Source organism: Tympanuchus pallidicinctus, unplaced genomic scaffold (genome assembly GCF_026119805.1).
Source record: "Tympanuchus pallidicinctus isolate F22 unplaced genomic scaffold, pur_lepc_1.0 scaffold3, whole genome shotgun sequence".
In the NCBI taxonomy this organism is placed as follows: domain Eukaryota; kingdom Metazoa; phylum Chordata; class Aves; order Galliformes; family Phasianidae; genus Tympanuchus; species Tympanuchus pallidicinctus.
The window spans coordinates 11,495,102-11,522,970 of record NW_026294747.1 but is presented as its reverse complement, the minus strand read 5'-3'; the positions used below and the strand labels follow the sequence as shown (position 1 = coordinate 11,522,970).

General features: G+C 45.4%; 1 long non-coding RNA gene across 10 annotated transcripts in view; it reads left to right on the top strand.

Annotated features, from left to right (window-relative positions):
• Positions 1-27,869, top strand: part of LOC128087409 (uncharacterized) — a 39,440-nt gene that overhangs the window by 9,792 nt on the left and 1,779 nt on the right. For 5 of the 10 annotated variants that reach the window (XR_008209829.1, XR_008209827.1, XR_008209833.1 and 2 more), the window contains 3 exons: positions 8,291-8,386; positions 9,252-9,445; positions 12,986-13,512. This is a non-coding gene — a long non-coding RNA (uncharacterized LOC128087409). Of the gene's footprint in view, positions 1-253; positions 1,684-6,999; positions 7,174-8,290; positions 8,387-9,251; positions 9,446-12,985; positions 13,513-27,869 lie in introns of those variants that run through there. The other 5 variants (XR_008209832.1, XR_008209836.1, XR_008209830.1 and 2 more) reach the window with 4 other exon arrangements.

The window sequence follows — 27,869 nt, the reverse complement described above, 5'->3', positions numbered from 1 at the left end:
TTTTGTTTGGTGAGCCTTTAATGTTCAATTTCTGAGCATAGTAGACTTGATTGCATGCTGTCTTTTGGAAGTTCGTGTCTTAAGTTATCGCATGGCAGTGACACAAAGACATTTTTAAGGCCATATAGGAAGCATGGGCCTGCTCTGACTCACTCCGGAATTCCTTAATTCCAGTTATTCCTTAACTCCTTTTTTTTGTTTTTCATGAGAACACCGTTTGGTTGGTTTTCCATTCTGCGTCACAGAACTAAAGGAAACACATGCCATTTCTACTGCAATTGTATTTGTTATGGAGAAAATCCATACAAAGTAACATAGGGGTTCTTGCTATACAGGGTGAGACAGTGTCACTGATAGTATCTGGATGGTGGACAGTACCATCTGTTCCAAAAACACATGATCTCAAATCTTGGTTTTTAAGTAAAGCTGTATCCTAGGCGACAAATGCTTTGTTCAGTTTCTTAGTTAGTTACAACATTGCAGCATGGTCTTTAATAAGGGCAACTGTCTGCTATCAGGTGGGGGCTTTTAAGGTAGAGGAACTGCTGGTCAATTGCACTAACCATGAGGGAAGGCTTCAGGTATTTCTTTCAAACTCTATGCTTTAGAAAAGTTATTAGTCACTTGAGACAAGTGTCCATATATTACTTTTGTACAAGTGAATCAGCTTCAGAACTTTATTCCCACATGTCCTGAAGTATGAAGATGCCATACAAGAATCCTGAACGAACAGACACCGACGGTGTGGTGGGGATGGATGCTGAGGGAGAGAAGAGCAGATAGTTCTGTGCAAGCCATTGCACACAAGGACTCTGCAAACAGGATTGGTGACAAGACTGGCCCTCCTTATCCCCAAAATCCAGGATTATTTAAATGTGTTACGTTAGGCACATGCCTCAGTTTATTTCTATGATTTGGGATGATATTGACGCAGCACATTTTAAAGTGCTCAAAGTGGTATGCCAGAGTGGGAGCCCAAGCAACCACAGCATGGTATGCAGGAGTGCAGTTCATGTTCCAGAAAAAGAAGCTCTCGTACAACACACCCCTCCCGTGAATTTGTTGGCTGAGAGTAGCAGAGAGGACAGAGTTATTGTCAAAAGGCTTCAGCAGTCACCTGAAAATATTTTTCTGCTGAGAGTGCTTTGCAGATATTTAATTGTATCTGGCTGCTTTCTGACTTGATTCTCTGTCATTTGAAGTTGTACTTCGGAGATCGCATTGTCTGTTCTGTAACCGCAGGTAGCAAAAATTGTGGCTGTTGCTTCTGTCCAGCCACCATCTGTTAGCTGCTTTATAGCTGTGTGCTTTGTAAGTGATCTATCAAATGCCACCAAATATTTTTCATATGTGATCATTCTGTGCCCATCAATAGCAATAATGAAGATTGAAGGCTACATGAACAAAAAGCTGTAAATAAATGTGTGATATGTATGCCTGTAAATTAGCCTTCTTCATTCATGATTTTATTTCATAATTAAGTGAAACCTAAGCTCTCTGGCAGGAAATGGAGGATGATTCATATGAGCACTCGTGAATTCATAATCTCTTCTATTGGACATGAAGTCACTTTACCCATTTATCCATATGCTTTGCTACGCTCAACAGGTGCTTCATTTCACTGTTTTGTCTGATCCCACTCTGTTTTATTTCCCATTTTCCATGGAAGAAAAGCCAGCAAGACTTCTGAGTTCTTTGCTTTTTTGTTCTGTATGACTCATAGAGTTAAAAAAGCAGCCTGAAATCTGGGCTTTCTTAAAAATGGTTTTACAGTCATCAACAAAACGTGGGGTGGCCCTGGGATGACTGTAGCCCTGTGACTGAGCTGTGAGTTGGTCATTCTGGGATATATTTTCTATTTTTGTGTTTCTGAGCAAATGTAAAGTGTTCAGAAAGGTCCGCTTTGCTGTAATGGTGTGAAATCAGTATGCTTTAGCGATACAAGGTAAGAGCTTCTCAAAAGTACAAGCTAGAATGTAGTTCCTCTGAAGTATCTTGTCCTTGATGTCAAACAGAGCAGACAGGAGCCTATTTTGGGGGCTCATGTACTGGACATTACTGTGTGACTGTGCAGTATCTACTATTTATGTATTCCATTTACTAAGGCCAGATATCACACTGAAATCCTGTATGCAACTACTTGGATTCATTTTGAAGTCATTTTTTAAGTGCATTTTTGTGGAGCTTGCCTCGAATACTCCAAAGCTTTGTTTTCGTTGCTTTCCTTTTCTAGAGAATTTTCTTCCATTTTCTTCTGTTCACCGATACTTTTTCATATGCAAACCATATTGCAGTGCTAGAAGTCAGCTGAGGTGTGCAAGCATGTTTTTCAGTTGTCATGGAATGTCTTGCTGACCATCATCTAGTTTTCCCACTTTGCAACAGTAGCAGAATAAAATTGTGACACTTTTTGCAGCTGTGATGTAAGCTTTATCTTGGTTAGTTTTGTTCCATGATTTTCTTTCTACTTAAGCCTGCATCACACGGGTATGGAGAATTTGGCTGATCCATCTTTCTTCTTCTGCAATGAAGTTCTTTCGTAAAGAACTTTCAAAACTGGATAATTGAAACTACTGTGTTATTTAGAGAAATCTTTGCTGATTAAAATTGTCCTTATCTTTAACCTTGTGTATTGGAGCAGGTCTAGAAGGGCTTCCTAATTCATGCAGCTTCCTCTTTGCAGTACCTAAGTGAGGCTCTCTGTAATTAATGCTGTCTTTTCCCTTCCTGCAGAAGAGGGTACTTCAGGTAGCCTGGAGCAGAGATGAGGCAGCCCTAGCTTGTCTCTGTCAGGCTAAACACAGGCCTTGTTGGAACCTCTGTGACTGTGCACGCTCATAGGCTCCTCTGGTAAAACTGCACTGCAGACACTACTGATTTGTGGCCACCAGCTGTATAGCTCCAGTTTCTCTTAAGCACATGTTGCTCTTTCCAAAGTAGAGTTACATTTTGGCAATTTACCTGCACCAAGTTTCATCTCCAGTCACTCCTCCTCTGAGATACTGCAATTGTTATTTCAAGTTATATTTTAAAAAGCATTGGACAGCAAACTTGAGGCTTGTGAGTGCGATCTGTCCATGGTACATTGTAATTCCAGTCACTTTTTGGAGGATGGAGCTACTTGGTCTTAGAGCTGGAGCAAGTATAAAGGGATTCTGAGGAATTTCTAAAAACATGTGGTGTGCCCCAGGCAATGCATTACATAAGGGGTTTGTGCAATCCCCAACTGCCTGGAGTCTCTCACGGTTTGTAGCCCTTCCCCTTCTTGTTCTGCTTTTCTTTGCACAGATATGAATAAGAATCTGTGCTTGTTTTCAGACAAATGAGAAAATAAGACTTGACGTTTTGGAAGAGGCACTGCCCTTTTCTGGTACAGTTTGTGCCACTGAAGTCAGTGACTGCAGGTAATGCCTTCCAGGCAGTGTGAACTCTAGTAGGTGCACTCTATGCTCAGCAGCCCTTGAAAGAGCATCAGACATCTTTGAGATGAGCATGAGCAGATGCGCTCTGTACTTGTTCACAGAGTTTGAGACTGCAGTAATATTTGCCAGTAGTAAACAACATCTTCTGATGAAAGTCCAGGAACCCTTTATTGTCTTGCTGCTCTGTGTCACTGACAATCAATGTTCGTAGAGTTCTCGCTGGTACCAAGAGCACCTGCTTCCAAAATGCAGGTACTCCAGGGAGTTGAATGGTTTGACTGATACCCTTTACTGTTTGGCTAAAGAGGGAAGGCATTGAGGCCACAGTTGTGGAGAGAGGTGTGCAAGATGTTGCAGGTGAAGGGGAAATTGTTCCAAGTGTTTCTGGTTTTGCATTCACCAAAAAGTTGAGAGTGAGCCATATTCACAGTCTTTATTTGAGGAAAAGCCTTCTGAAAGTTTCTATGAAGCTGAGCTTCTTTTTTTTCTTTCTTTTTTATTTAAAGTGTACTTTCATCAGGTAAATGTTTTAAATTTGGGATTCATATGGGTTTGTATCAGAGCAGCCCTGTGGAGAGAGACTTGGGGGTCTTGATGGACAGAAAGCTGGATGTGAGCCAGCACTGTACTCATGCAGCCTGGAAGGCCAACCTGAGCTGCATCAATGGAGGGGTGGCAGCAGCAAGAGGGAGAGGATTGTCCCCCTCAATTCTGACCTTGTGAGGCCCCATCTGGCCTCACATTCAGGCCTGGAGGCCGCAGCACAAGAAAGATATGGAGCTGTTGGATTGTGTTCAGAGAAGGGTCACAAAGCTGATCAAAGGGCTGGAGCACCTCTGCTGTGAAAATTTGAGCTGAGGGCTTGTTCAGCTTGGAGAAGAGAATGCTCTGGGGGCACCTCATTGCTGCCTTCCAGTACATGAAAGGAGCATACAAGCAGAAGGGGAACCAGCTTTTTACATGGTCTGATAGTGACAGGACAAGGTGGAATGGCTTAAAACTAAAGAGATGAGATTTAGGTTAGACATTAGGAATATGTTTTTTGCTCAAAGTGGTGAGGCCCTGGCACAGCTGTGGATACCCCATCCCTGGAGGTATACAAGGTCAGGCTGGATGGGGCCCTGGGCAGCCTGAGCTGGTGGGGGGCAGCCCTGCCCACAGCAGGGGGGGTTGGAGCTAGATGATCTTTAGGGTCCCTTCCATCCCAAGCCATTCTATGATTCTATGATTTTATGATTTAGTGGAGGTGAGTCAGACAAAACAGAAGTGGATAACTTCCTTCAAACATCTGACCTTAAAGACTGTGCTAAACTCCAGTGAAGTGAAGGTGTAGATCATTAGGATATTTATTTCCCTATCACATTTTGCCTAATTTTAATGATTTTCAATATATTATAAAGTTCTTACAGTGGTAGGTGTTAGATTGTTGTCTGTTTGTGGCAAATCCTTCTGTGCAGCTCAGGCAGATTGATTTTGATTTCATTATCTTTGTGCAGAGGACCTGTTGATTTGGGCGTTAGCCTGATTTCCTCGTAATTATGAGATATAACATAGGGTGGATCTGGCTCATCTCACTTAAGGCAGCCAGCAACATTAACTGGTACTCTTGGGAAGTTACTCTGGTCTGTAGGAATCTGTGGCACTGCCCACAGCGATGCGCTTAAGGGCTTTCCTTCTTGATTTTTAAACCACTAGCTCCCATTGCTATCGTTTGTGTAATTCAGAAATTACTGTGCTGAGCATTTAACGCTCCCACAGAACGGTTTGTTCTCCGCTTGAAATCCCACATACCAAGCGCCTGCCTGAGGCAAAGACAAAAATCTTAGCTTTGATACTCCAAAATGGGCTGCGTAAATCCCGTGCAGCTGGTCTGCGTGAAATGTGCCCAGTGACAGTACGCCACGGAGAGGATTGCAAGGGTCCCTCTTTCTGGGTCTCTCGAATGCTGGTAGGGTCTTACTGCTTGTGCTGTGCAAGGCAGTGACAGCGGTATCAGAGTGCTCAGTGCTCAGGGTGCGATCACATGCAGCTCCCTCAGGCATATGTGTGGACAAAACAGATGCATAACTGGGCCACGTTGCCTTCTTTTGTATATTTAGATATGCTTTGATATTTTCCAACTTTGGAGCTGTGGTTAAAGCCTCAAAGGGAATCCAGGAGTCCACAGCAGCTGAGCCTATGTTTCTAGCACAGGGCGTTCCTGCCGTGCTGTGAATGTGGTGAGCAAATGGTGTCAGTGATCATGAACTGCAGTGTTTGTCAAGGGAGATTCTCTGAGTCTTATTTAAATGTGAAAGCCAACACAGTAGCACTGACACTTGTGCGCATTTGTGGTGAGGTCAATGACTGTTTGGATTTGAGATTGTTTTTTCTGCCTGTGCCATTCTGGCCACCAGCTCTGCTCCTTGAACTGACTCTACTTTGCTTCTTTCTGTAATATAACCCAGCTGGGACATGGTCCCAAGTGGAAAGTGACTCAAACCAATCAAACCTCAGAAGGTCACAAAAGAAAAGAGATGCAGTTCAGGGAAATAAATGTTAGAATACAAAGTTAGGCAAGTTGTGAATATGAGCAGCTTGTAGCAAGGCCGTGTTTTCCCCTAACAGTGCATTGAAGCACTTTGGAAAGCCTACTTTTGCTCATGTTTTATGGACTGCTCCTGGCAGTGTCCTGCAAGGCCACCTGTGTGAGTCTTGCTCTGTGCTCAGGCTGGAGAGAGCTCCCTGGTTCTCCTGAAACAGGCACTAGGGTCACTGCCAGGAGTGAGACCAAATGTGTGAAACTGTTGTGTAGAGCTCGGTGTGGCAGCACTCAGGAAGGAGAAATCATGGAGGCTTTCATTAGCCCAAACCAATCGTAAGATGCTGAGAGTACAAAAAGAGATTTGTACACGTTGCTTCATAAATCAGCTTCTGGCAAAAAAAGATAAGAAGAAAATTTTCTTTGGAGCCAGCTGAGCCAATAACTGCTTCTGGCAGGATTCCTGCATGCTTTCCAGATCATTTTGTCATGGCCATTGATTGAAATAAAACACTGGGCACATGGACCACTGGCCAGAGCAAGTATGTGGCCACTGTTGTGATGTCTGGGCTGACAGACTTCTCTTAAGGGGCTCCGAGGGATTTTGTCTGATGTGTCCCAGAATGGGATCGTCCATGTTTCTGTGGAAGGATGCTTGTGGTCTACAATCTGGGATGCAAACAGGACTGAGGGACATGTCTTGTGAGGCTTCAGTAAGGCCATGGTAAATGGCAGAGGGAGGGTAGTGAGGTTTGCCATGTGTAGCTTGTGACTTGTAGCTTGTTTGCTTTGAAGCAGGAGACAGGAAGATTTTTTTGCCTTTTTAAAGGAAGATCGGTGCAGAGCAAAGATAGGTGAAAAGTTCCGAGGAAAACTAAACAGAGAGGCAGCACTAAGAGCAGGCCAAATCTTTCACTGGTGTATATGAGCATTACTCATACAACTTAAAGAGAGTACATGATTGAACTGAGCATGTACCAGCTGAGGACCTGGCCCATAATGTTCTTTATAAAGATCTGATTCCTCCCCAAATAGTTTTTCCCTCTCTCTTCAAAGAGGCACCTGTTGTTGGAGGAGCTGGTGATGATACTGGATTAGTGTACATGCGGTCAGCCCGCTTGGCCTCAGCCCTTTGGACCCAAAATGAACTCCAGCTGCTGTGCCCGGAGCAGGTGCTTCATCCAGCCTGAGCAGCTGTTTGAATGCACAGTGTCCTGGCCAATAGGCGGGGTGAGTCCTCTGAACTACCAGGGGAAGAGCTGGTCAGCAGGAGGCAAGGAAAAGGCACTGTGCCACAGAGTTGTGCTTCTTATACCCAGCGTTTAGCAGGGAGACAGTGTTCCAGCATATCATGGTGGAAATGGGAAACAGTGGCTGGCATTCTGCATGCAACAAGCCTGCATGACCCAGTGATGGATGCTGGTTCCCAAAATGAGAGACCAGCAGGACCCTGACAAATGCTGGATCTGTAAGATGCTGAATCTGTCTTGTCAGTTACGTGGCCTTATGTGAGACTGCTGCTGGCATCTAACAGTTGTTCAGTGTTTACAGCCATTGGTTCAAAGCTTTAAAAGCTGCCTGGCAGAGGTGAGATAGGTGCAGAGCAGCATGCAGGGTGACACCTGTGAGGTGTGACAGCCAAAACCAGCAGCAAGGGAAGATGACAAAAGCAGAGGGAAATGGGTTAAGATGCAGCCACAGGAGTGCAGGGGACTGTGCCAGGTCAGTGGAGGGTGAGGAGACGTGTGGGCATTCAGAGATAGGGAAGATGGGAAGGCAGCAGCCAGAGTTTGAGGAAGGAGTATAGAAAGGCAACGCCAAAGGTAGAGCAGTGGTAATCCGGGGAGGGCTAGACTGAAGGGAGCAGGGCAAAGGATGCATGTTTCTTCTTTCTACATTGCATATGGTTTTGGTCAGATCCTATCAGCCTGGCTTCTCATTCTGCGTGCCTTTGCTAATTGCTCAAGCAAGCTCTCAGTGAACTCCCATATTTCATTTTTCATTACAGTGTGGCGCAAACCCAGGAGAAAAACATGAATAGTAGAGGCCTTTCTTTGTCAGGAAATGGGATTTCCGCAGGTGCTCAGTTGCAAATACTGTGCATGCTTCTAAGGCTTGGCATATGGCATTGCTAAATCCTGATTCAGGATGCAAGAATGTCTCGTGGCCCCTGCCATGTAAACTGTTGTCCGCCCATGTTTGGAAGTCAGCCCTCAGTGATGGCATTGGACAAGTATGGGTGAAATGAGCAGCTTGACTTCAGCACGGAGCAAGACTTGTTGAACACTGTAAGTACAGGTGGCCCAATTCACATTTTGAATAATGAATATTACGACTTTTTGTGCAGCTACTGGTAAGAAGTTCAACAGCCCTTCTTCAGCTCCTTTCTGCCATCCCAGGATTTGAAAGAGTGGCGAAGTATTTCATCCCTTCACAGGATTGGGTAAGCTTAGTAACTGTAATGTTCATATGGAATTACATACTAAAACTCCAGATAGATGCATTGATTTAAGATCATCTATGTGGTTGCAGGGAAATTATTGCCATTTTATTTTACTTACCACTTGGATTAGTTAGGTTATCCAGCTGACTTCAGTTTGCTCTTTTGAACTAAAAACTGCTTGTCCTGCTACAGACCTGTACAGTTTCTTTCCCAGTGTAGTTCTTCTATCAGGTATTCCTCCTGTATTTATTGCTTCCACATTAACATTAGAAGCTTAGAGAAATAACGTCAGAAGCTGGCTCTCTCTACACGAAAGAAATACTTAAGGCTTTTAGAAAAATAGATGCATTAGAAATAGGTGGTATCTGCTCATTCTGTGCTCACAGCCTTTGGGCCTGTCACTGGAAAGAAATGCTGTGTGTGACTTAAAAGTGCGTGAGGTCCATGTGTGGAGAAGGCAGCCATTCTCCTGTTTATCATCCCTGTGTTTTAACCGCTGCAGGCTTATCAGCAGTAGTTCCCCAGTGTCTCCTTATCTGCCCAGTGGCATGGCTGGGTGCTACACACCCCCAGTACTTCTTCACTGGGGATGGAGTGGTAAGTGTTCCCCAGCTTTCTTGCATTGTGGTATTAACTCAGCGTAGTGGAAGTTCAACTTTCTACTCCTTTTAGTGTGGTAAATATGAAAAAAAGCTCCCCACCAAAAAGACCCACACCAAATGCCATTCTCAGAGCAGCCTGATCTGCATTTAAATATGGCAGTACATATAATCTCACTTCCCAGAGATTTTTAACTACTTCAATTGTGGATAGGATTTTTTTGAGCACCTTCCCGATGCTGATTTAAATGGAATTAACATTGCAGATCTGAGCTGGTGTGAGGAACAGAGTGAAGCATTTTAGATGTCATAACTTATTAATTGCTGGATTAAGACAAAGGAAGAAAAGAGACTTTTAGCAGCCCTCCGTGTTTTGGGCATCTGGAAGACAGAGTGTTTGACGTCATGTGAGACCTATGTTATGCTGTTGAGGAATTTGCAATTCAAGATCAAAAATACTGTAAGTGCCCTTTTACCATACAGCCGACAATTAGTTTGCTGCCAGTAAGAAAAACAGTCATTAAGTGGTAAGTGAAAGTAGTATCAGAAATGGACTCTGACAGAGTGGCAACGCACAGTTAGGCTGAGGGACATTCTTCACACCTGCTGCGGTGCATAACAGTAGCTGGCTGAGTTAACCCATGGCTCTACAAGCAGAGCATTGTGCTGTGACACAGCCTGGACAGCGATTGAATTACACACCGATTAGGTCCTGGGCTTCTCTCTGTCAGTGTGGACAATGAAGAATCAGAGAAGTGGACATGAGAGCTTTAGCAGGCCTTGTGCTCTCGCAGGGAGGAGGATTAGTTTGTAAATGGTAAATTGTGTTGGGGCCAGCAGTCGTAAAACTGAGCTCTGCCCTTCTGCTGCCTCAAAGGCACAGGCTTTGCAGAAAACCCCTTCTCCCCCCTGCTTCGACCGCCTGCTGTGATTTGGGGAGGGGTGGACATGTAGACTCCGCTCCTCCTTTTCTCTCCCAAAGAAGGCAGAAGGTGCTGGTGCATTCATATGAACTTTGCCCATCACTGTCTCTTTCTATCTTCTGTCAGAAAGGGCATGGGATTAAACAAATCAGTCTTCTGCCATTTCCACATGGTTGCAGAAGTTTGTGATTTACCTCTCATACTGAGGTGCTGCTGGCTTGTTTACTGCCTGGTGATGGTGTCCCTAAGAGCTGATTTAACCTGAAGTATAAACTTATTCAGGAGGTCTACGAGAGGTTGAAGAGTTGCTAGTGTTGCATCCTTTCCCTCTTGTTATCTGGTCCCACGTGACTGCAGAGCCTGTGCTGTGCTCTTAGCTCGCCCTGCAAATGCTTCTTGCAATGGAAGTAAGTACAGAGCAGGCACAGAAGACTTCACATGTGATAACAATATTCTTTGGGTTTATTCTTGCTTTGATTCCACTGGGACCAGTTGCTCTACACACAGGTGTTAAAGGTGGCAAATCCTCTTACATCCTCTTCCAATTTACGTTGGAAAGTTTATGGCACATCAACTGGTTTGTTTTTTTTGGAGAGGCTGAGCTTTTATTGTTTTAAGAAAAGCAGGTTAAAAACAAACAGGAGAAACAACTGCATCACGTGTTGTGGTTGGGAGTGCAGAGCATTTGCGTTCCATCTGATCTTGTGCTTCCACTCCCTGCACATACTGAATGCAACAGCTACTGACACAAGTGTAAGCACAGAGATGGGCAGGAGTAGTTTGCAGTGCCAGACATTTTCCTTATGGGCTCATCCAGTTTTCTAGAACCAAAGATTTCCCTATGGTAAAGCTGACATCTTAAAGGATTGTAGGAGGTAGAAGGATGTGACTGCACTTGACCTGAACTCGGTCTGTGATTCTGTAGCTATCTTGAAGTTTGCCAGTGAATAATGAAGTATATGATAAACAAAAATATGACTAATCAATCTGCAAGCACAAAAAAAAAAGAAAAAAAAAAAAAAAAAAGTCTAAAAAATCCTGTCTTTCTTTAAAAATCCTTACCTTTCAAATAAGCTGAATGCCTATTGACCCTGTATCATCACAGTGAAATTCAACAGGGATGTTGACTAATGGACTAAGAATACAGATCTGATTGCATATGTGGAAAACTGTTTTCTTCTGGTATTCTTTGCTACTGTAATAAACCATACTATCTCTCCCTCTAGACTTTATCTCACCTGTTTATAGTGTTGGCATTTTTCTTTTTCAAGCTGGGAAGCAAGTAATACCAAAATCCTGTAAGATTGTAAATGGGGCTTTCTGGTTATGTCATTTAAAAATAATTCTTTGTGTTCTCTAGTTGGAACTGAGAAAAAAAAAACAAACAAAAAACAACATATTTCATATTCTTAAAAGCAGCAGCAGATTTACTGTAATGCACCAGTTCAGAGCAATTTGTTCATACACTGCAAGTTCCAGAAAACCCCTCAAATTCTTTCAGCTATCTAATAGATGGAAAATTACCAGTACCTCCCAAAAGGTGCTAACAACTGTGTGTGATATGTAGAAGTTGGCTTGGGTTGGTTGATTTTCCTTTTTCCTCTTTTTTTTTTTTTTTTTAAAGCTCAATAAAAAGTCATACATGGGATGAATTCAGCTGTTGTTCAACACAGTCAGTAGGGATTGCTTATGGTTCGCTTTCAAAAACAGAGAAATAGAGAAAAACAGAGAATTATTCTAAGTAGCCACTGTTTTGTTCAAATGGAGTATTTTGAAGGTATGTTTTAAAGAAAAACAATGAAAAATAGTCATTCAGTAGAGCTGGTACAGGATTGACAAAGGTTAACACCGCTGACATCATGCTGGAACTGCATAGCATTTTGTCAGTGGTTATTAATGCTCTGCTGCTGGGAGACAGACAGTGCCAGCTGCCAGTTGGTGTGATGCTTCTCTGTGGGTGCGCCTCAGCCTCTGCTCCAAAAGGCTGTGAACGTCTGAGGATCTGCTCCCTGCCTAGTCATCACTGCTCTGGCACAGGAGGAGAGGAGATGGTGCTACTGAGCCATGTTCAGAAGGCACAGATGACTTGTGCTACTCAGATGTTCAAGACTAAAGACCTTTGGAAGGAAATAAACCTGGAAGTTCAGACAAACATGAGAATTGTGTCATCAGACTTGGAGGAGAAGCCTATGTTATTTAAGAGTGCCTTAGATTTTTGGACACCAGAGGAAAGAAGTCAGAAATGGCATGGAGTGAAGGAGAAAAGCCCTTGGGAGGAAGGAGGAGGAACTTTGTAATGGCAGAATGATGTTGAATGTGGAACAATTAATGATCTTTGACTACACCGTATTCATTATACATCCAGATTTGTAGGTTTAGCTCACTCACTTGGGGCTAGCTATTACTTCGTGTGATACCTTTCAATTACATCCACCATAAGGGAATGAAACAGATATGTAAAGGTGCAATACATCAGTGTAGCATATCAAATTGAGAAAGGCATTTTTAGCAGTCTGTACCAAACAATTGGTTTAAGCCAATGTTAGATTATTCCTTAAGGGTATTGTTATTATGACGAATCTGAAAGGAGCTAAAAGCATTTCAGTAGATGAAAAAAAGGAAGCTTTTATTTCCTTTGCACAGCCTGGAACCAAAGTAGGATGGTCAGCTAGGCTTACACAGCCCTGCTTCATACCATGCAAGCACTGTGGTCATTGTCAGCAGAATGCTCAAAGAAGCTGTGAGTGCAGAGGGACCAGCTCATCGGGCTGCTCCACATCTGTAAATGCTGAAGTATGCTAGGACTAGGGAAAGATCTGGCTGCATCCATCTAATAGGCACCAGCAGGGTGTGGGGGTTTTTTTTGTTTTTTTTTTTTTGCTCCTGTTTGGTTTCTGTAGAACAGATTTGTCGTCGTAGATTTAAAATGCTATGTATGTATGTTCCTACTAAAGCCCTCACAGTGCTAACTCAGATGATGAGATTTTGAAGGAATCATTTGCGCACCAGTGATTTTTCTTAAGATAATTACGCCACTTAAATGGTAAACTAACATATGTCATCTGCATTATTTTCAGTTTATACCCCAAAAGAAGCAGGTATTTCATATGGCAATGCAGGGTCATGGAGGAGTTGACAGCACTGGAATTGAAACAAGGTATTTCAAAAAGACTGTGACTCTCTGAAGTGTGGACATTGAGAGGCAGCCCCTCTTGGTTTTGACTTTGACGCTGGCCCTGATTTGAGCAGGAGGTTGGACTAAAGGACATCTCAGCTTCAATTATTTTGTACTCAGAAAGGAAACAGTCTCCTAATTCTGGTTCAAATAATTTTATTAAACTCCTGTGAAATCCATCCAACCTAGGTTTTATGTTACAGTTTTCACTTGGATTTTTATGTCTTTATTTACCATCTGAGGATCAGCATTATGGAGAAGATCGCAACTGTAGTTCTCATAGAGGAATATGTAAAGGAAAAACACGAATAATACACTGAGATTGTCCAGCTGTGAAAGGCCTGATGGTCCAAGGACACTGTGATGACAACTGCAGTGCTACACAGTCTATTGTATTCTCTACGGTACTAAGATAAAAAACAAAACACATCATTGCCTACAGGTCCTTTCTAAAAGAGAGATGAACGTTTGAGTGCAAGAACCTCAAGTTCAGGAACACAATTCAATTTTTAGTTTTGCACACCAATAAATTATTAGAATTAAATGGAAAAATCCATGTAATCTGCACGTGCTTACCAATTATCTAGCTTGATACCCAAACAGTGACTTGTATGGACAACTTCTTTGGGAAGTTTTACACAAGCAGTCTATAGTCAGTTGCCTAATCCTCACTGCATCATCCTGCACCAAACCAGCAGGAGCAGCAGCTGAAGAAGAGCAATTATTCCCCTCCACACAGCACCTGAGAGATGGCATCTGAAGCATCATGGTCTTATTGGTGCAAGATAGATATTGTTGTGCTGGAACAGGCCACCAGAGCGAAGTGGCTGGGGCACACGCAACACCCAGAGCTGGGCCTGTTCAGCCTGGAAGAGAAGGCAGAGCAGACATCTTGCCTACCACTGCCTACAGCCACTTGCTGTGGGGTGTGGGAGTACATGGAGGTAAGGGCTGGGCTTGGACAGAGGGAAGGGGAACAAACCCACCCCAGTGGAGCAAGGGAATTTCCAGGTGGGTGCTTGACAAAAGTACTCCTCAGAGCATGCTAGGCTTTGGAGCAGGAGCCTAGAGAGGAGGTGGAATCATTTTAATGGTAGTTAATTAAAATAACTCATTTTACTTTCCAATAGCCTGAAGTTTTTGGATAATTATAGAAATGTATCGTAAAAAATCACCTAACTCCGAACATGACTTTTTTGAAGAGCAGCTGAGAGAAAAAAACATTGGAATTCTATATTTCTTCAAGAAACAAGCTCTTGCTCAGTGACCTCTTAGCATTTGATTACTCTTGTACTCTGCTGGTAAATAACATTTGCAAGGTCTCAGTTGCAGACCAGACTTTCCATTTGCAATTAGAATCTCTGGGGACCAAACAAAAGCAGAATGAACCCACAGACGCCCCTGCTCTCTCAGCACAGCTGGGGTAGCACACTTTAGAGCCAAGCAGCCCCCACCACCTGGTATGTTTCATTGGTCCTCAAGTTTTTTAGAAGTTATCCTCTTGTTCCCAGGAAAATATTTTGGGGCAATCATCAAGCTTGTATTTTGTATCCTTACCTATTAGGTTTATTGTAAGTAATACTAGCGCCAGAAAAAGAAAAGAAAAAAGTAGCAGAAGTTAAAGAACTCCAGTAGCAAAACTAGCTGCCGGTGGCTCCTTTGCATCTTTCCTAGCTGTGTCACTGATGAGGTTCACCTGAGCTCCAGCCCGAGCAGCCACCTGATGCCTCACGTCCGGTTGCTTGCTTGGAGCCCAGCACAGACCTCTGGGTTCTGTGGTGTGTGCAGGTCTGAGCACTGGGCCCAGCACTGTCCCACCCAGCCACACAGCTGCAGGCACTTAGGCTTGATGGCTGTAGGGATAAAGGCACGGCAGCTTCCTCAGCAGGACAGAGCAAGGCTAGCCCTGCTGGAAGGGAGCTGGCTTAAAATCAGCATCTAAAAGGTATGTTCTTCTAAAGCAATAAATGGTGGGTGTGGGGTTATTCTGGTGGGTACAAAGTCAGTATGGTCTCAAGGACTGCTGCTTCAAGTTGTTGCTGGGTGGGGGACTGTATGTTGAGCTGAACTGGCAGTGTGTTGCCCCTAGTGTAGGGGGCTCCTGTTTTGTGTTGGTTTGTGGTTCTTTTTTTTTTCCCCCCCCCCCAGAAAGGATGGTATTTGTGGGTCTTTTATTACAGCAGGAATAGTAAAGACAATAAACGTTCATTTGTGTGCTTGCTGTGTAGAGACAGATAACTGACTCAATCTGGGAGAACAGTAGCATAAGCCTTGCGTAAATGGGCTGGTTTTGGAGTCCTGTATGCTTTTCCCAAGGACAAATGTTTCTTAAACATCATCAAAAACTTCATTTAAATTAATTTCATAAGCTTTAGCATGAGAAAGAAAAACAAGTTTTCTGCCCCTCCTCATAAAGTGCACTCTCCTGTGGTTTTGTAGCAGGCATGTTAATTTGGCCTGGGCTCCTGGATGAACTGTGGTGTCGAGTTCCTCCTAATTGAAGGTGCAAGCTTCAGCTGTGAACAAGCTGCAAAACTGTTCACACTATGAAGGAAATGCAGAAAATTCTTCTCCACACCTTCAGCTCTCAATGAAGAGTGCCTGCACAGGAGGGTCAGGCCCAAGGCTGGGAATGGGGCTGGCTGCTGGGTGGTGCCCCAGAGTTGGGTTGTTTTTTTGTTTTTTTTTTTTTTGAGGGCTCCAGGAGAGCAGGTGGGCTTTGACTGCAGATTTCGCCTTGAAAACAGCTCTAAGGTACATTGCTTTTTCATGTACTTGTTATACATAATGTGGTTGTGTGCAACTAACAAATGTACAGTTAGAAGAGTGGTGTGGATAAACGGTATTTAACAGGTTTATAGTATGAAAGATTATCATGGTGAAAAGAGACAATCAAAAATAAATGAAATGCTCACCCATGTCATAGACTTGCAGTAGAAAACTCCAAAGGGAGGGATCTCCAGAAAGAGACCCTTCCCCTGTGGCAGTCAGCCCTTAAATGGGGTCTAGGAGAGGTGCAGCCAGGCTCCACCCCTTCCAGTCAGCAGGTGAATTGCCTTCACCTGTGCTCCCAGGGCTGACCCAGTCCTTGCCTCAGGTGATCAATCAGTGGTTCAGGCCCTGACTCAACAGTTCCCATACAGGGAGGAAGTGGAGGAATCTTTGTAAGTAGTTGGACAGAGTATCCAGAAGCAGTGTGTGAACAGGGCTTAAAGAATGGTGTTACAAGTCAAGCTTGTGGCTGAGCACAGCCATCCCAGGCTCTGAATCTGCATATGTGCTGCCATCAAGCTGTAGAACGATGTCCATAAGGATGGTTTAGGATCTTGGTCCCTCATGTTTAAGAAGGAGGGTGGCTTTCTCCTTTAGACTGCTTTTCACTTTAAAAATAGAGGGCAAGTTCCCCTGCCGCAGCCTGGTGGGGCTGAGCCGCACATCAGGCTGATCTGTGAACTCAGAGCACATCTGATCCCTGCAGCAGTGCTGGCTGCCCAGCCCTGGGCTCCACCTGAGTAACTACATTGTGCTCGTCAATCAGGGCTGGCCATTCCTCCCTGACAGTTCCCCGGTGCCCTACTGTGCTGGGCCTGCACTCGCCATCAGTGCCTTACACAAACATGTCCTGCTTTAAAGCAGGGCCACGTGGGGAACAAGCAGCTTGCTGCCACGGAGAGGCCACACAAATTCAAGTAGGGGGAAGGAAGAGCCCTTGATCTCTACCCCTGCCAGGCACCTGTGGGAGGGAAACAGCTTGTGCTAGATCACATTCCTTTTTATGTGGAATAGTCAAACGTGCACATGGTAGATACCTTGAGATGAGTTCTGGGCTGCTCTCACCCCTCCCCAGCCCAATTGCTCCCAGGTGTTAGGAGCCTGCCCCAGCCCTGGTGATCCCACCTGCGTGCTCCATTCAGGAGCAGTGACCCTTCTGAGAGTCACTTGTGTAATCCTGTAAGATGCTCAATGGAGAAGCTGATAAAGCATTTCTGCAGATGCTTAATTTTCACTAAGTGGGCCTTTTATGTGGCTAGGTGCTTAAAGTTAAGCATGTGCTTAAGTACTTTCTTGGATCAGGGCCCAGTGCTTGTAGCTGGGGTGCCCTGTTGTTCTCAAGTAACCTCTGGTGAACCCCCGGGCTGGGGGCTACTGACAGAGCTGTGACTGATGAGTGCTGGGTGCTAAGTGTTAGACAGTCTCACAGTAATGAGCCCATGAGGTTTGGCTGTGCTGTGAGCTTTGTGCTTTACCAGGGACTCGCTGAAGATTATTCTTGTATGAAGACTTGACAGAAACATCTTTACGTTGACTTCAGACTAGCTTTTATAGGATACTTTCTCTTCTGTTCAAGAACGTGCTGCGGTATCTTCAGCTCTCATCCCAGTACCTTCCTGTTACACTGCTGGGAGGAAGTGAGCCTGTGCAGGGAACAAATGTGATGCTAAAAACAACCCACTGGGGGCTCTTGTGGGTCAGCATTACAGTTACAGATAACAGTCAGCTCTAATATGTACTGAAAACATGAAAGCACTGAGCAACTGCTGGGTTGGGGACATCGGGTCCCCTGACTGAGCTGCTTCCTCCAGTGGTATTCTGTGCCTGCCTGGGGCTGAGGCACACTGTGGGGTGTCCTGAGTTGAGCACAGCTGGTGCTGCTGGGGTCCAGAGGTCACTGCAGGAAAAGCAGATAGAGTTGTGTTTTCTGCCACTGCTATGCCACATCAAAATGGTCAGGTGTTTGCTTTACAGTGGATCTGTCAAGCTGTTTGCCTCTACTGCAGCAAACATGAGATTGCTTTTAGCTCAGTTTAAGTATTATGCAAATGATCATCACAGAATGGCTTGGGCTGGAAGGGACCTTAAGCCCATCCAGCCCCAACCTTGCAGTGGGCAAGGCTGCCTCGTACCAGCTCAGGCTGCCCAGGGCCCTATCCAGTCTGGCCTTGAGCATCTCCATGTGGCATTCACAGCTTCTGGGGGCTTACCACTCCCTGAGTGAAGAGTTTCTGACTTCTCATCTAATTCCTCCCTTCTTTTAGTTTAAAGACACTCCCCCTTGTCTTGTCACCCTCCTCTTTCTAAGCTCCCTTTAAGTAGTGTCCTCCAAACCAAAGTGTGAAGTGGAATGGTGTTGGGCAGGGGATGCAGCTGGTTAGAAACATGCTGAAGTAAGAGTGAAAACTAGTTGGAAAGCATAGGGATTTGATGCTTTCCATAGCTCCTTGTTTTTGTGACTTTCTGAATTCCTTTTTATTGTGAATTACTTGTTAATTTTTTTTTTTTTTTAATTCTTGGTTTGACCATAGCTGTGACCAAAGAGAGGAATGCATTTGACAAGTGCAATAAAGCAACTGTTCCATATTTATGGCAAGTGCTGTGCTCATGCTATTAATTCAGATTGTCTGGATTCTTACAAAACTGAGTAGTGTAGAATTACCTGCCTCACTGGAACACAGTTGAAATGGCTCACACTGCAAAGCAGCACACGTCTCCCTACCAACTTTTAGAGGAAAATGTGATAGTAGGGCAGGAGTGCATCTCCAGCGCACAACTGGTTTAGATGCATTTTGTGTCCAGCTATGGTTGGAAACATTTGGAGAGAAGTAATACAAGAATGCTATTAGCAAAGTGCAAAGAGGCCAACAAGAAGCAGTGCTTGGGGTGGTGATTCTAACTGTGATAAAGGTGTCTTCAAAAATACATTTTGTTGCTGCGCTGTAAACAAGCAACAAAGACATGAATGGGTGACTCAAGCAGTCAGTGCTTGCTAAAGGGGAGAAGTCCCAAAGTTGCAGGGAAGCTCTTGCAGAGCCAGGGACGGCTGCTGCCCCACAGCACTTGGGTTGAGGTGAGTTCAGTGAGTTTTAGTACTGTGATGAAAAGCTGTTTTGTTGTTGGTGTCTCCTGCCAGGGGAGCAGTTTGCTCTCCCACTTGATCTTGGTGTTCGTGGCAACGTCTCACTGCTGCTGGTCACACACTGAAGTAACTGCTGAGGAGCTGTTGCACTCATCCACAATGACTTATTTAATTGGAGTGCTTAGGATTGAATTTGACCTTGATTTAGGTCTCAGCAAGCCTTGCTGTCCCAGACAGACTTCTGTTATCAAACCCTTGTTTGGGAAATGCTTCTCGCTGCCCACCTCCTCAGTGACACTGGGATCACCAAGTGGGACTTCTCTCCATTCCTGTGAAATTAATTTTGGAGTGGTGCTGATCACTGAATGAGCAAATATAGGTGGGAAGATGATGCAAGATATCTTGTGGCAACTGTCTCCTAGTAACAAACACCACGTTTATTAAAATTATTACAATTTTTTACTTTTTATCACTTCGATGCCATGGTATTGGCTTGGGCCATAAGCAGTATCAGAAAATAAACCTATAGTCACTCAGTAGGCATGAATCTGAGGCTGCCAGCAGGGTGAGCGGTACACTGTGGTACACATCAACCTGAGGGTATCATTTACCATGGAATCATATAATGGCCTGGGTTGAAAAGAACCACAGTGATCACCTAGTTCCAACCCCCTGCTATGATAGCCAGGCACCAGAGCAGGCAGCCCAGAGCCACATCCATCTTGGCCTTGAATGCCTCCAGGGATGGGGCATCCACAGCCTCCTTGGGCAACCTGTTCCAGTGCGTCACCACCTTTTGTGTGGAAAAACTTCCTCCTAATATCTAACCAAACCTCCTCTGTCTCAGTTTAAAACCATTCCCCCTTGTCCTATCACTGTCCACCCTTGTAAATAGCAGTTCCCCCTCCTCTTTATATGCTCCCTTCAAGGCCGCAATAGGTGTCCCTGGAGCCTTCACCATCTGCCATTGGGTTTCATCATGCACATGAAGCAGGCTTGTTTCCTGGGTTTTGAACTTGCATCCTCTCTGCTGGAATGTTCCTGCCGATAGGCAGCAAGTGTTTGTTTCTAAAGAAAATTTTCTTCAAGGACTTCAGAGAGGGCAGAACAGGAAGAGCACAGCAGCATCATGCTTGTGTAGCCTTCCTCCATGTGGACTTATTGACTGCCCCATGGAGCTCAGGACGTGCAGCGTGTTGCTTGCTATACACTGTTCTACAGCTAATGCCAACTACAGCCCCGTGTGCTGTGCACTAATCCCTTCCCCCTCATGCATTATTTCCTAGCACGGCATTAGTGCACACTGATCCGCTGTTACTTCATGGATTTAGAACATAATCTGCGGGCCCTCGATGATGTAAAACAGTAACTATTGGTTTAAGTACGGGCGGCGCCATCCTGCCTGCGCGGCGCTGGCTGTGGGCGCCCTGCCAGCCTGCCTGCTGCCATGGGCTGCGAGCGGAGCGTGCTGCGCGCCGAGCTGAGCCCGGCACAATCAAGCAGGAACGATGACAGACGGGAAGAGGCTGCTCTATAGGCTGCTCTGTTTGGCCATAACATCAGCTCCGGAGACGGTACTGTCTGGAGGACTAAGAGTTTCTTTCCGCACTCCTGCCTTGTGCCTGCAGCTGCCTCTCTTGGGGCAGGCAAGAAGGAAGGGGCGTTTGGGAGGTCTTCCAGGCGCCCGTCAGAGTGCCTTGTATGAAAGTTCTGAGTCTTTATACCTGTTCTCTTGTTTCAAACCTTGTCAAATAACACTGGACTGAATGCATTTCTTCTTGCTTTGCTTCCCCCCCTCTTCAAGCAGCAGAAATGCTGCATACCTGCCTCTGGAACTGCCCTTCTCGGTGGGTTTTCAAAGGGACAAGTTTGTGCTACTCATATGGAAGCATCTGCCTACAGAATAAATCGTAATACAGCTCAGAGTGTTATGGAAAAGATGGGAGACAAAGGTTGCCTATGAATACCATTAGTACTAATATAAGCACAGCATTAAACGCAGCCAAAGGTATGGAGAATGTGCTGATTCTGTGAGAATGTGAGAAGCCGTGATACCATCCTGCTTAGTGCATTATTTTTCCTCCTGTGTGCAGAGAACAGCCCAACGTGTTCTGTGGCCCAAGGTGTGCTGTGACTTGAATGTTAATATCTTGCCACAGCAAGATCTTGTCGCTGGCTCTAGATTCAGGCTTTTAAAAAGCAGTTATAAAACAAACAAACATAATGCCTATCCTCGAAATGGGCATTTATTAGCAAAGCAGGCACCTCTTCAACTGAACTTCAGCTCCTTATCAGCCTGGAGGTACTTCTCTGCCCCTTTGGCTTACATGGCCAAATCTTGGATTTTTCTTCCTGAAACCCTGTGTCTGGAGCATCTGAGCTGGCTACAGCGTGGCTGTGTTGGCGGTGAGGCACCCGGCCTGATTTTAATGTGGTCAGCCCAGGTTCCTTGCTAAAGCTGCTGCCTTCCCAAGGGGCGGAAGCAAGCCTTGCAGGTGGAGGTTTGCAATCCTGGTGCATTTCCAGGATATGGAGATGACTCTTAACATTTCCTCCCCATGTACTGTGGTCTTTAACTGGTTGAATTAGGGGGTGAGATGAATAATAAACAAATGCGATTTATTTAGCTACAGATCATTAAACATGACTCTCTGATTTCTGCCAGAGCTGCCTGTTAGGATGGGTGTGAGCAGCGTTTCCCATGTTGGCTGCTCAGGTGTGCTCTTCCTTTCCCTGCAGGCTATTAGTAGCAGGAAATAGATGCCTGCTCTGCTCACAGTGGGTCTCCAGCCTCTGCTGTGGAGTGGGGTTATTTCTGAGTGTATGCAATAGGTTTGGCAAAGTAGGAAGTGGGATAATGTAAAGCAACGCATACTGTCTCTGAGTGTACAGCTACCTCCTTTTCCCCATTATCTGAACTGTGGGCCACCATGCAGCAGTCGTGCAGATTGCTCCGATGAAGAAGCTTCCCACCAAACTGACCTGTGTGCATTATTTCAGCCCAAGAAATATGAGCTCTGCTTCTGGCTTACTGGGAAAGGTGGGGAGGTGTACAATTGGAACGTCAGAAAGAGAAGATGCATAAAACGATGGAATTCCAAGGGCAGAACAATTGTGTCACTCTGAACTTTGTATATTTTCATCAATATCATAATACTAACATGGTTTGATTCATCCTCTCTGCCCTCCCATGCCTTATGCACTTGATAACAAGATGTTTGTTCCACCAACAACGCAGTGTTAACTGAGGGTACAGCATTACTCACAGCAGAAACATGGCTGTTATGTGCAAACAGTGTTCTGCCAAGGTCAGTTTGTGGGGGCTGTAGTGAAACTGTTTCCTAAACTGTGAACATGATCCTTGGTGCTCAGCCTCCTGGAATGCATTCTGGTGCCTCCTCCCACAAGCCCCCCAGCAACACACTATCCTGCCTGAGCTCTTCCTGCCCGCATTGCTCCTGTGAGACCCAACAGAAAGAGCAGCCTGCACCAAAGTGAGGTATCCAAGTGCGTTCTCATCATTACATCACTTGAAGCAGTGCTTACATCTTTTCTTTGTGTGAAACGACCTTTTACGGACACTTAATGCCACTCCTTGATGCTAACAGGGAACCAGTTGGATTTCATGGCGTGGAAGTCATTAATTGGTGAAAACCATGGAGCTTTATGCACTGCTTTTAGACAACACAGTCCCTGTCTGTGCAAAAACATAGAACTGTGGGAAGAACTGGGCACGTAGATGGCTGCTGTAGTGCAGTATAGGAATTGTCTGTGAGCTCAATTGACCAGAGTGAGCCACAGTGATGGAAGTGCTGGTCTTTCATGGCAGGACTTGCTAGGCCTGTCTTAGGTGGCAGTCTTAGCATGAGATGAGCTAATCCCCTGGCTACAGGCCAGGTGAAGGTAGAGATACATGCTTAGACTGAACTGGAAGGAAGCCCTCCTGGTGAGCCAGACCCTCTTGGACTCATTGCTTCCCTGCCTCCCCACTTTCTTAAAGGCACTCAACTTTTGCCTGTGCTGCACAGGATCCTTGTTCAGACTTCAAAACCTAAGGGACATTTGGCTCTGGAATTTCTGGGCTTTCAAAATGTGCCTTACAGACCTGAATCCTGGTTAGCTATGCCCTGAGTGAGGGCTTGAGGATGAAACCTTCGTGGGAGTTTCGATTGCTCAGTTTCCATTGTCATGAACAGATGCATTCCTTGAGCAGAAATAGTGGCTCATTTCAGGCCTGTGAGGAGAAGGTGCTGCCCTAACTCCTTCAACTTGAAGACTTGGATCTCCGCCTCAGTGTTTCAACTCTTAGAAAACATGTACAGTGCTGTACAGCTTCCCTTTACTTTCATCAGAATCAGCTGCCTCTACTCTGGGTCAGTCACAGAGAACCAAAACTAGTATCTGAATAAACAGCCCATTCATTTGAGGACTGTTATTCCCAGCACTAGGATCCGGAACACAACCTGGGCAGACAGCTAATGAGAACACCAGAGCTGTGAGACTCCGGAGGTGGGGCAGAGAAGAAAACAGAACAAACACTTTCTTGTGGCTTGGGGTGAAGGAGATTCAACCAAAGGTTAATTGCTGTCTACCCTAAAATGCTGTGAAGTATTGCTGCATGGTGTCATACAGCTGCTTCATTCCAGCACAGAGGTGTCTGTTTCAATGGTGGGTGGCATGAGCCAATATCCTTTTCTTAGCTGCACGGGGGTGTTGTGAGGTCTCTTGCAACTTCCAAAAAGTCCCATAAAGCTTTGGTACTGTTTAGGATGTCACTGCATGGAAGTGGGCAGTGAGCAAAGCCTCTAAATGAATTGCCCCTCTGTCCCCTTGTTTCTCCCTCATGGGCAGAAATGCAACGATGATTAAGGAGTAGCATTGTGGTTTAACCTGGCAGCAGCTGAACACCACACAGCCCTTTGCTCATGCCCCCCCCCCCAACTCTTGTCTTTCATCATATGAGGGAGAGAATTGAGAGGGAGTGGGGAAGGGAAGGTAGTAGAACTCATAGGTTAAGATAAAACCTTTACTTCTAGTAAAAGAAATAGAAAAGATAGAAATAACAGTAACAATAATAACAATTATATATAAAGTGACGCACAAAACAGTTGCTTGCTGACTGATATCCAACCAGTCCCCAAGCAGCAGCTGCCTCCAGACCAACCCCCCTCAGTTTTTAGAGTCACAGAACTGTAGGGGTTGGAAGGGACCTTAGTCCAGCTCACTTCTGATGTAGTTTCCCTCCAAGTTCTCTACATAGGTTGCACAGGAAACAAAGCAGGTTTTGAGCATCAGTGGAGGAAGAGACTACACAACCTCTCTGGCCAGCTATTACAGCTGGAAAGAATATCATTGAGAAAGGGAAAGAAGCAAACAGAGAAGAAATACTCACCCATATTTGAGGATTCAGGCTTACAGTGGAAGACTCCACAAAGGAGGGATCTCCAGAAAGAGACCCTTCCCCTGTGGCAGTCAGCCCTTAAATGGGGTCCAGGAGAGGTGCAGCCAGGCTCCACCCCTTCCAGTCAGCAGGTGAATTGCCTTCACCTGTGCTCCCAGGGCTGACCCAGTCCTTGCCTCAGGTGATCAATCAATGGTTCAGGCCGTGACTCAACAGTTCCCATACACCAGCTTGTTCCAATACTCTGTCAACTTCAAAGTAAAGTTCTTTCTCATATTCAGATGGAACTTCCTGCATTCCAGTTTGTGCCCATTGCCCCTTGTCCTGTTGCAGAGCACTGCTGAAAAGGGCCTGGCCCCATCCATTAGACTCCTGTACATAGCTTTTTGTCACATGATTCCCTATGGTATGGAATATCCCTTTGGCCAGTTTAGGTCAGCTGTCCTGTTTGGTCCCCTGCCAATTTCGCAGTCATGAACAATCTGTGCAGTAGTGTCCATAGTCAAATCCACCCCTCAGTCTCAAGCCCATCACTATGTTGCATCTCTTCCTTGATGGCCTGAAGTGTCATGGGCCCACCGATGTAGTAATAGTTGTGTTTCCTGTTCAGATATACTTGAGCAGTTTTAATCATAGCAGCCTGATCCACCTGCTGGTTGTTTTGATTTTTAGTGGTACAACTCAGGTACGTGAGCATCTACACAATGTACCTTTACAACCATGTTCTCTTCTTGGGCAGCAATATATCTCCATACTGCAGCAACCCAGATGCCTGGGTTTGCCTCTGCACTGCCAGTTGTGCTTGCATTGCTGTAACCACCCCTGTAGGACATTTGCCACCAGCCACAAGTCAGAGGTAGAGCGCTGGCTGCTTCTTTTGTTCTGCAATGCCTGAAGCCACCTGGATGGCCTCCACTTCTGCAACTTGGCTCGATTCACCCTTTCCTTTAGTAGCTTCTGCAACTCATTGTGTAGGACTCCATACAGCAGCCTTCCACCACCAGCGCTTTCCCACAATGCAACAGGACTCATCAGTGAACAAGACATTTCTTCTCATTCTCTGGCAGTTTATTTTATAGAGGAGCCTCTTCAGCACTTATCACCTCCTCATCACTCCTGTCTGGGATTCCCTATTCAAGCCTGTTGTGTGATCAGTGCAACCCACCTACTCCACATAGCACCAGTCACAGACCCACTGGAGGTTGTAATCTGCTACTCCTTTGACTTCTGTCCATGTGTCACCCCATCTGCTATGCAGCTTTCATACTGCACGTGACTAAAAGCAATACAATTTTGCCCTGAATTAGGGCTGTTGTGACATCTTGGATGTCCCCTGCTGCTTTGTGGCTCTCTCACAAACATCAGCTCACTGTTGTACGTGGGATTTGAGATCATTACCTGCTTTTCCTAGCTAGTTTAAGACTTTCTGTAATTGGATTTTGCTGATTAAGCAGTGCCTGGTCTGGATGCAAGAGAGGGAAGGTTTGATATTTGTGTAAATCAGACTGTAGGTGAAAACAGATGTTCCAGTAATCAAACAGCTGTTCCTGTAATACCAGTGTTCCTAGCTCAGGACTACAGGGCTGAGCTCCAGCTCTGCCATAGAGCTGCATGGTGGGGAGGACACACTGTGCTGCCATGGGGGAGGGCTTCCATTCCTCCTGCCTTCATTCAGGGGCTGTGACTGCTTTCTGCCATGGGGTTTGTTGTGGCTGCTTCCAAGAGCTGTTGTGGGAGCTGCCTGCCTGAGGATGGCTGAGCCCCTCAGGCAGCTGCTACAGCACCTGATGCTGTGGGCAGGGGGCCCTCCCTCTGTCTGCGGTGGGGAGCAATAGCAGGATTTCTTAGACCTTTTGAGTGTTCTTGTCTAGTCAAGATAGCGTTACCAACTTTGGCTCTAGCTTTCACTTGTTCCTGATAAAGTATCATAGACTACCGTATGAAACATCGTAACCTTTAACTTGGTTATTGGAAGTATTTTGCAGCAGAGTATCAGTATTTTGTTAGTTTTGTAACTAGCAAGAAATGTTACTTTGAAGAATAGCCCTTCTGCCATGAAATAATGTGGTCTTAGTGCCCCTGCAGTGGTTGAAACTCTGCCTTGAACAAAGCAGTACAAACATTCCCTAGCAGAACTCCGGTTTGATAATGGTGCAGCACAGCTGGTTCATTTCTCTGGTCTTGCATGCTCTTTCCTGTTGAAACTGGGTGCTAATACAGGAACCACCTGGCCTACCTCTGTGCTACTGACTTCTGCTCAAGCAAGTGCTCGTTAAATTAATGTTGGCTTTTGACAGCCCTTTTTCATGTCCAGCTCAGGTAAGACAGCTCTTTGCTGTGATCCTTATGCTGGGTGACAGGATGCTCTGGGACAGCCCGGGGGGTTGGAGCCACGTCTTTTCCCATCTCCATCACACACAGCTGCCTGCAGTGCCTGCTGGTTCCACCCGGGTGCAAGCAGCCAAGTGCAGATTTGCCTTCTGGCCTTGCAGAGGAGCTGGGGCTGTCTTATTGGTGGCATGAGTGGCCACTGAAACTGCAGTAGGGCTTTGGAGGAGGGTGGGTTGTGACAGCAGTTCCGTAACTCTGTCAGCAACATGTTAGCTGGGTTGAATCTCATCGCTCAGTGCTCAGAGGTGTGCATTGAAGTGAGCTGTAGTGCTTTTGTGCAACAGGACTTGCTCTGTTTTCCCAAATTGAACCATCAAGTGCTATCACTGGTGTCCCGGATCTCAGCAGGAAACTGAGAAATCTGAAGGACTGTGCATGAGAGCTCCATGATGTCTGCAGTCTTCTACAGATATTTCGTGGGAAACAAATCTTTACCTGTCCTAATACTATTAAATTCACTTCCTACAAACCTGCTTTCAACTCTTTGGCTAAATCATACTGGAAATAATTGGACACACCTAAAAAAAATTGTGGTGGAATTTTGCTATGTACTGCAATGTTCTCTTCAGGTCACCCTGTTAGATAACTCTCTTAACAGCAGTTGGGTAACAGCACCTCCTCTTCAAGTGAGCTTTCCTTTCTATGCTTTAAAGACACTGGCTGCTCTCTAAAACTCCCATAAAGTAATGTTTGTGGGGTTTATAATCCCTCACACGTAACACCAGGCTGCTGCTCAGGACGTGCTCAGAGCTCTCACTGGGGCTGTTACCCATGATATGGACCTCAGAACCTCTGCTCCTCTTCTTGGGGAGGCCAGGAGGATAATGAAAGTCCTGCCTGGTTTGACTGCAATCTTCTGATACAGAGCTCTTCCCATCATGTCCAGAGCTGCAGTGTTTCAAAGCAGTACTTTGCTATTCCAGTTGCAGCTCTTGCCCTGGTGCCCACAGCGTGGAAGGCACTGCCAGGAGGATTCAGTGTTCTCATCCTTAGGGATGAGAAATTAGGGATTGCTGAATATTGACTTTGTGCTTTAGGGGCCTCAATTATGTACACCAGTGCCTGTTCTGTTGTGGGTGTCTGTCAGCTTGTCCCAAGCTGTAAGGAGATGAGCCTCTGCTTTGGGGTCCTTCTAGTTTG